Source organism: Priapulus caudatus, unplaced genomic scaffold (assembly GCF_000485595.1).
Source record: "Priapulus caudatus unplaced genomic scaffold, Priapulus_caudatus-5.0.1 Scaffold23, whole genome shotgun sequence".
In the NCBI taxonomy this organism is placed as follows: domain Eukaryota; kingdom Metazoa; phylum Priapulida; class Priapulimorpha; order Priapulimorphida; family Priapulidae; genus Priapulus; species Priapulus caudatus.
Window position 1 is genome coordinate 168,301 of NW_014577084.1, and position 9,703 is coordinate 178,003.

The window sequence follows — 9,703 nt, forward strand, 5'->3', positions numbered from 1 at the left end:
ATGTAATGCGGTACTCCCTACACCAACACCTGTGTTAACACTGGGCCGCGCCCGCTAGTACGGATTCTCCTTCCCCTCCTGGGTAGGAGGGCTGTGGATGTATTGGAAACCCTGCATCAAAACCTGTGTTCACACTGGTGCCTGTGTGCGATCCTCCTGGGTAGGGGAGGCGGCTGTGGATGGATTGGAAACCCTGCATCAAAACCTGTGTTCACACTGGTGCCTGTGTGCGATCCTCCTGGGTAGGAGGGCTGTGGATGGATTGGAAACCTTGCACCAAAACCTGTGTTCACACTGGTTTCGGTATATGATCCTCCCCCTCCTGGGTGGAAAGGCTGTGGATATATTGGACCTCCTATACCACCTATATTCACATTTGTTGAAACATGCGATTCCCCACCCCCTGCGTGGTTCGTGGCCATTGGAAAAAGTCCGCGAATTCCTCTATCAATAGCTGAGCCCTCCCGCCTCGGGAAATCAGGGTTGAACTTGGTCCAATGTTGGTTCAAACGCCAATTGTTTCTTCAACTCTTGGTTGTGTCCAAATGTTGAGATTTTCATTATTCATTATTGATTGCTGGCTATTTTCTGCGAAGGGGCCTACTATGCAAAAATTGGTGTTTCTGTTGCGAAGGGGGCCTCCTAGCTTAATCAAAATCTGGTGTTTCTGTGCGAATGCCAGTAAATGTTGCTCTCCTCGCACGATAGCCATCATCTGTACGACGCAAAGATATTCATTAATAATCAATGGAATCCGGTATATTCTGTGTCGGCCGCTATGGTCGTTCTCCAAACTCTCTACAGGCGATTCTTCTGCTGTAGGAAGTCCCAGGAACGTAGGCGTCGTGGTGTTTGGGGACGCCATAAAGGCGTAGCATTATGGGTATCTGATAAGGAGTGTAAAACAAGCCCTCTCCTGAACGTTCCCGCCACGCCTCGCTCCTTTCTCCCTCTCCTCCAGGCCCGTCGAAATAAGCAGAACCACTGGCCTGAGCCAAGCCGATATCATTATTATTCCAATTCTTTAAAGTTCTATTTAGTCTATGGTGGTACAAATATTATTAACGGATTGCTTCGGCGATGTCAGCCGCTACTAGCAATAGTTGATCAGAGCTTGGTTGTGTGGTGCTGAAATGTTGAAAAACTGATGTTGCTTGATACATTCCACCCGGAGAGGGCGCCCTGATGTTGCGTGATTGATTCCACCTGATGCTGGCGTATTGACATTGTTCACTGATTGTGTGCGTTGACATTGAGTTCCACCCGAAGGGTTGGTTGCATATTGTTCTACAGATGGTTGGGTTGACATTGTGTCAATCTGATGGCTGCGGTTGACATTGATTCCATCTGATGGTTGCGCGTGACATTGTCACAAAGATGGTTGGGTTGACATTGTTTACCAAGATGGTTGGGTTGAACATTGATCCATCTGATGGCGCAGTTGACATGTTCTACCTGATGGTTGGGTTGACATTGTTCCACCGAGTGGTTTGGGTTGACATGTTTCTACGCGGAGCCTAGATGGTTGGGTTGAGGCATTGCTTCAGCACGTGATTGTTGGGTTGATCACATTGTCCACCATGATGGTTGGGTTGACATATGTTCGACACGGCGATGGAGACGTTTGGCGGGTTGACATTCGTTCTCAGACCAAGATGGTTATGAGTTAGACATGGTTCATATGAGATGGTTAGAGTTGACGACGAGCGCCAGGTGCTGAAGGGTTGAGTTGATATGTTTGTCATCGTGATGGGGGTGGTGCCAGTTGTTCCACCACATCGGGTGGGTGAGTTGACAAATGGTTCCATCCTGATGGTTGGGTTACATTGTTGCACACCGTGACGACTGAGTTGACATTTCGCACCTGATGTTGGGTTGACATTTGTTCCACGCTGACGGTTGAGGTTGACATTGTTCGAACTGATGTTGGGTTGCCCCACTGAGTCTTTTATTGGGCGATGGCTCCGGAACGGTCTGGGGATCGTGTAATATGTGGATCAGATAAGTTAGGTTGAGCAAGGGTATGGTTTCACCTGCAACGGTTGGGTTGACATTGCTGGCGCACCTGGCGGTTGGATTTGAACATTGTCCCATCTGACACGGTTGGGTGAACATTGTTCCATCTGATGGTGAGTTGACATGTTCCACTTGTTGGTTAGGGATGAACATTGTTCACCCAAGATGGTTGAGTTGACATTGGACCACCAGATGGTTTGGTTGACATGGTTCCAGTCTGGTGGTTGGTTGACATGTTGCATCTGATAATATTGAGTTGACATTGATTCCACCATGACGGTTGGGGGGGGTTGACAGAGTATGTTGATCCACGAGAGAAAAAAAAACCGGAAAAGACTGGTATAGGCGTTACATTGTTTCACCTGACGTTTGGTTGACAGACCTGTTCGGAGCCTGCGACGGTTGCGTAGGACATGTCCCATCCTGACGGTGGTGGGGTTGAAACATTGCTTCCATCCTGCATGGTCTGACGTTGAATTGTTCACACCAGGCGGAAGGTTGAGGTTGACATATGTTCCCACCACGATGGTCTGGTTACATGGTTCATCGTATGTTGGGCTTGCACGGATGTCTCCATCTGATGGTTGAAGTCCTGACATTGTTCCACCCTAAATGGTCTGAGTTGACATTGGTCGCACGCGAGGGAGGTTGGGTTATGAAACTTGTTCGCACCAGATGGTTGGGTTGAACATTGTTCGCAATACTGAGGGTGTTGGGTGACATTGTTCCACCTGCACCGGTTGGGTCGACATTGTTGCCACATTTGCTCGATGTTGGTTTTGCGCCAGTGTTTCAGCTGGACGGTTGGCGGGGTCATTCGCGGCTCCACCTAACGGGTGGTTGACATGTCCATATGACGGTTGGTTGACATTGTTCGCCACTGCTGATTGGTCCGTCTGAGTTCTGACAATTGTCTTCCACTTGTTGTGGTTGGTTGAATTCGTTCCACCTGGATGTTTGGGAGTTGACACATGTTCCCAGGCCAGATGGTTGGGTTGAACATGGTTCCATCTGAATCGGTTGGCGTTGCTACAGTTGCGCATCTGGACCGGTTGGTGGACATTGTTGCACCTGATGGTTCAGTTGGCCCATTGTGCCACCTCGACTGCCGATTGACGTGACATTGTTCCATCCAGATGGTTGGACATCGGGTTCGCCGATCTGAGGTTGGGTATGACGATGGTGGTTCCATCTGATGTTGAGTTGACATTGTTGCCGCCCTGATGTTGAGTGAGCATTGTGTTCCACCAGAGGGTGTGGGTTTGACATGGTCTCCATCTGATGGTTGGGATTGTACATTGTCTCGCCATTCTGATCGGTCGAGGGTTTGACACTCTCGTTCCACCCTAACCTGCTTGACGCTTGACATTGTTCCAGCCGCAGATGGTTTGGGTTGAGGGGAATTGTTCGCCACCCAGATGGTTGGGTCTTGACATTGCTCTGTGGTTGCTTGAACCTCATTGGGTTCCCACCTGGGGAAAAAACGGTTGGGTTGACATTCGGGCCGAACAGATCGGCCCTTGGTCTCCGACATTCGCGCGCGAGGGCCTGATGGTTGGGTACATTGTTCCATGCCTGATGCGTTGACGTTACACTTGTGTCCACCTGTTGGTTGGGTTGACATTGTTCACCCTGACGTTGGTTGACATTGTTCCAATGATGGGTTGGGTTGCTCATTGTTTCAGCCTGACCGCGTCTGGGTGACATTGTTCCCACCTGACGGTTGGGTGACATGTTCCACGTCTGATGGTTAGTTGGCACTTGTTCCACCTGAAATGGTGTGAGTTGCGACAGTGTTACCCAGACCATGATGGTTGAGCCTGTGACATTGTCGCACGGCCCAGATGGCTTGGTCTGCTGACATTTGCTCTCCACAGATGGTTGAGTTTGACCGCATTGTTCCAGCTCTGAAGGCTGCCGTTGACATTGTAACCTCGGTCTACTTAGACGTGACACCCCACTCCAGTTGAAGCCGGGATGCCGTCCCGCGTAACCATTTGCTGTTAGGAACTGAGAGCTCTTGGCAATAACGTGAAGATGTATTACTTTTTGCGTCGTTTGTCTCAGCAAAAAATGATGCCCCTTTTCGCCTATCCTTGCCTTGTTACAAGTTGGGATTATCCTCTACGAAAAATGGCTGCCATTTTCATGCGTGTCGGGAAGGAGGTTCCTGCTGAACTACGGATCGATGGCATTGTTGTTGCGACTAGACTTATTCGAAAAGGCGCGTCGCCATTGCTGTTGCTACTCGGATCAGGTTCTGGCGTAGGATTGCGTCAGTGCTTACATCGCCCACATCTTCCTTTGGTTTTCGCTGACGTAGTGACGGTTGACTATCGTTGCAGCTGCTGGGCTCAGTTGCTACGGTCGGCCCCTTCGATGATCGTTGTTGACGTTGTATCTCCGTGTGTGTGTGTGTGTTGTGTGCGTGTATGTGTGTGTGTGTGTGTGTGTGTGTGTGTGTGTGTATGTGTTGTGTGTGTGTGTTTGTGTGTGTGTTTGTGTTTGTGTGTGTGTTTATATACGTGTGTGTGCGTGGGAGGGTGCGTGCGTGCGTGCGTGAGCGGGTTCAACGGCGTCCGTACGTGCATGAATGTATGTGTGTGTGCGTGCGGGCGTGCGTGCGTGCGTCCGTGCGTGCTCGGATTCAACGGCGTCTATGTAGAGAATATTTTGTGATGAACCAATTCGCAATACTACATAATTAAGTGTCATATCGGTGTGCCATTAAGGTTATTGTTTTTTTTGTTTTTTTTTAATGACACCTACACGTGCTGAACGTGTATTTACAAGCACCAAACTATTTTAACGAAATATGCAATCGATTCGCGAAATTATTTATGTGGTATAATTAGCTAAACGTGATATATATCCTACAAATCACGTCTATATGTAGAATCCCCATCAAAGTGTGTATTTACCAATGCCTGCAGATAATAGCCAAGCAAACAATTTATGATCGAAATTAGCTAAATGGTTGTCAAAAGTAATATTAATATAACTTTCACTACAATAATTGAGAAACTGGATCTATACCATATATACTCACGCAATTAATCGCTGTTTGTCAAATTAGATATCCGACAGTCGTGCAAAGCACTGGTGATGACGACAATGTACGTATATAAGTGCGAGTAAACTTTCCAGCTTTATGCGAGAACACATCTGTTACTGCATGCACGTATCACATAATATACTTGAAAGAAACTTTCACAATCACAAGAAACGCGCTGACGTCTTTGGTCACGACGATGACGACTTGGAAAAGCGAGAGTACTTGACAGACATCCCACTGCATGCAATTTTAAGGTCACATTAAATGCAGTCACCATGAGGTTCTAACGCTACGGCCCGCTGCACGGCGTTACTCCAACCCGGTAGTGAAAGTATTGGCATGCCCATGGTTTCCCAAAACTGTTACACGCCCGCAATTCATTGAACTCCGTTCCCAGCGCTCACCAAAAATGAGTCGTGAGAGCGCCTATTCCACCACTGGTCCCTAGGTACGAGAGTCAATCAGTACCTCCCGGGCGCGTAAGGTTACTGAACTTAATAACCAGGAAGAGGTGAAAATGCCGCGCCGGACCCAGCTGGGTATATGCTTGCACCAGGCGGAGTGCTGTCGCAACTAGTCAAGCGTCACCATGCCCACCTTCTGCCCCGCGGCTCCCGCTGCGGCTAACTACATGAGGCGGATCCTTCCATGTTCACGGTAAACCCAACCCAGATAGATGAGTCTTTGTCTAGGCGGCGCCGTGCTAACCACTCTGACGCTGTCATCGTTATGTAAGATTGCTGCGGCGTGGGGGAGGGGGGCAATTTCTCATCTGATTGTCCAATTCGTAAGGGGAGTAGGTTCTATTCAAGTCAAATGCTGCGAGCGATTGAGGATGTTCTATCCATATTCACGTTCTGTACATTCGTGTATTCATGTATCCGTGAGCGTTCAGCACGCCACGGCATTAACTTGCTTAAAGGGGGAGTTTACTCTAGGTTCTAGGGTTATTTTCAGCTAATTTAGGTTATAATTACGCTACATAAAAAGTTTCATAGTTCAATGACCATTAGAAATATTATTAAAAAATGTTTTAAAACTAACGACTACAGTTTGATTACAACGACGGTGGCGCCACTCAAAGCGCACGATCTGATAAGTTGCGCAAAACCACTTTCCAGCCAAGGGCTACAGACCGAGGGTGTTTCTTTGGGTGGAAAGGCTGTGGATATATTGGACCTCCTATACCACCTATATTCACATTTGTTGAAACATGCGATTCCCCACCCCCTGCGTATGGTTGTGGCCTATTGGAAAAGTCCGGAATTCCTCTATCAATAGCTGAGCCTCCACGCCTCGGGAAATCAGGTTGAATTGGTCCAATGTTGGTTCCAACGCCAATGTTTCTCAACTCTTTTGTGTCCAAATGTGGATTTTCATATTCATATTGATTGTGGCTAGTTCTGCGAAATGGGGGCCTACTATCAAAATTGGTGTTCCTGTGCGAAGGGGGCCTGCTATCAAAATTGGTGTTTCTGTGCAAAGGGGGCCTGCTATCAAAATCAGTAAAGTGTTGCTCTCCTCCACGATAGCCATCATCTGTACCACCAAAATATTCATAATAATCATAATCCGTATATTCATGTGGCTCGCCGTATGGTCGTTCTCCAAATCTTACAGGCGGAATTCTTCTGCTGTAAATCCCAGGAACGTTAGGTGTGTGTTTGGGGACGCCATAAGGCGTATCATATGGGTACTTATAAGGAGTGTAAACAAGCCCTCCTCCTGAACTTCCCCCGCCTCCTCCTCTCCCTCCTCCTCCAGCCCGTCGAATAACAGAACCACTGGCTGAGCCAGCCGTATCATTATTATTCAATTCTTGAGTTCTATTGTCTATTGGTGGTAACAAATTTATTAACGGATTGCTCGGTGATGTCAGCGCTCTAGCAATAGTTGTCAGAGCTGGTTGTGGTGTTGAAATTGTTAAAACTGATGTTGCTTGATACATTCCACCCGGAGAGGGCGCCCTGATGTTGCGTGATTGATTCCACCTGATGCTGGCGTATTGACATTGTTCACTGATTGTGTGCGTTGACATTGAGTTCCACCCGAAGGGTTGGTTGCATATTGTTCTACAGATGGTTGGGTTGACATTGTGTCAATCTGATGGCTGCGGTTGACATTGATTCCATCTGATGGTTGCGCGTGACATTGTCACAAAGATGGTTGGGTTGACATTGTTTACCAAGATGGTTGGGTTGAACATTGATCCATCTGATGGCGCAGTTGACATGTTCTACCTGATGGTTGGGTTGACATTGTTCCACCGAGTGGTTTGGGTTGACATGTTTCTACGCGGAGCCTAGATGGTTGGGTTGAGGCATTGCTTCAGCACGTGATTGTTGGGTTGATCACATTGTCCACCATGATGGTTGGGTTGACATATGTTCGACACGGCGATGGAGACGTTTGGCGGGTTGACATTCGTTCTCAGACCAAGATGGTTATGAGTTAGACATGGTTCATATGAGATGGTTAGAGTTGACGACGAGCGCCAGGTGCTGAAGGGTTGAGTTGATATGTTTGTCATCGTGATGGGGGTGGTGCCAGTTGTTCCACCACATCGGGTGGGTGAGTTGACAAATGGTTCCATCCTGATGGTTGGGTTACATTGTTGCACACCGTGACGACTGAGTTGACATTTCGCACCTGATGTTGGGTTGACATTTGTTCCACGCTGACGGTTGAGGTTGACATTGTTCGAACTGATGTTGGGTTGCCCCACTGAGTCTTTTATTGGGCGATGGCTCCGGAACGGTCTGGGGATCGTGTAATATGTGGATCAGATAAGTTAGGTTGAGCAAGGGTATGGTTTCACCTGCAACGGTTGGGTTGACATTGCTGGCGCACCTGGCGGTTGGATTTGAACATTGTCCCATCTGACACGGTTGGGTGAACATTGTTCCATCTGATGGTGAGTTGACATGTTCCACTTGTTGGTTAGGGATGAACATTGTTCACCCAAGATGGTTGAGTTGACATTGGACCACCAGATGGTTTGGTTGACATGGTTCCAGTCTGGTGGTTGGTTGACATGTTGCATCTGATAATATTGAGTTGACATTGATTCCACCATGACGGTTGGGGGGGGTTGACAGAGTATGTTGATCCACGAGAGAAAAAAAAACCGGAAAAGACTGGTATAGGCGTTACATTGTTTCACCTGACGTTTGGTTGACAGACCTGTTCGGAGCCTGCGACGGTTGCGTAGGACATGTCCCATCCTGACGGTGGTGGGGTTGAAACATTGCTTCCATCCTGCATGGTCTGACGTTGAATTGTTCACACCAGGCGGAAGGTTGAGGTTGACATATGTTCCCACCACGATGGTCTGGTTACATGGTTCATCGTATGTTGGGCTTGCACGGATGTCTCCATCTGATGGTTGAAGTCCTGACATTGTTCCACCCTAAATGGTCTGAGTTGACATTGGTCGCACGCGAGGGAGGTTGGGTTATGAAACTTGTTCGCACCAGATGGTTGGGTTGAACATTGTTCGCAATACTGAGGGTGTTGGGTGACATTGTTCCACCTGCACCGGTTGGGTCGACATTGTTGCCACATTTGCTCGATGTTGGTTTTGCGCCAGTGTTTCAGCTGGACGGTTGGCGGGGTCATTCGCGGCTCCACCTAACGGGTGGTTGACATGTCCATATGACGGTTGGTTGACATTGTTCGCCACTGCTGATTGGTCCGTCTGAGTTCTGACAATTGTCTTCCACTTGTTGTGGTTGGTTGAATTCGTTCCACCTGGATGTTTGGGAGTTGACACATGTTCCCAGGCCAGATGGTTGGGTTGAACATGGTTCCATCTGAATCGGTTGGCGTTGCTACAGTTGCGCATCTGGACCGGTTGGTGGACATTGTTGCACCTGATGGTTCAGTTGGCCCATTGTGCCACCTCGACTGCCGATTGACGTGACATTGTTCCATCCAGATGGTTGGACATCGGGTTCGCCGATCTGAGGTTGGGTATGACGATGGTGGTTCCATCTGATGTTGAGTTGACATTGTTGCCGCCCTGATGTTGAGTGAGCATTGTGTTCCACCAGAGGGTGTGGGTTTGACATGGTCTCCATCTGATGGTTGGGATTGTACATTGTCTCGCCATTCTGATCGGTCGAGGGTTTGACACTCTCGTTCCACCCTAACCTGCTTGACGCTTGACATTGTTCCAGCCGCAGATGGTTTGGGTTGAGGGGAATTGTTCGCCACCCAGATGGTTGGGTCTTGACATTGCTCTGTGGTTGCTTGAACCTCATTGGGTTCCCACCTGGGGAAAAAACGGTTGGGTTGACATTCGGGCCGAACAGATCGGCCCTTGGTCTCCGACATTCGCGCGCGAGGGCCTGATGGTTGGGTACATTGTTCCATGCCTGATGCGTTGACGTTACACTTGTGTCCACCTGTTGGTTGGGTTGACATTGTTCACCCTGACGTTGGTTGACATTGTTCCAATGATGGGTTGGGTTGCTCATTGTTTCAGCCTGACCGCGTCTGGGTGACATTGTTCCCACCTGACGGTTGGGTGACATGTTCCACGTCTGATGGTTAGTTGGCACTTGTTCCACCTGAAATGGTGTGAGTTGCGACAGTGTTACCCAGACCATGATGGTTGAGCCTGTGACATTG

General features: G+C 48.6%; 1 protein-coding gene across 1 annotated transcript in view; it reads right to left on the reverse strand.

Annotated features, from left to right (window-relative positions):
• Nucleotides 1–5,332, reverse strand: part of LOC106813127 (putative cell agglutination protein PB2C8.01) — a 9,693-nt gene extending 4,361 nt beyond the window's left edge. The window contains exon 1 of the mRNA XM_014817191.1: nt 5,066–5,332. The gene's annotated coding sequence lies outside the window, so the exon portion shown is untranslated. The remainder of the gene's footprint in view (nt 1–5,065) is intronic.
• Between the last annotated feature and the right edge of the window lie 4,371 nt (nt 5,333–9,703).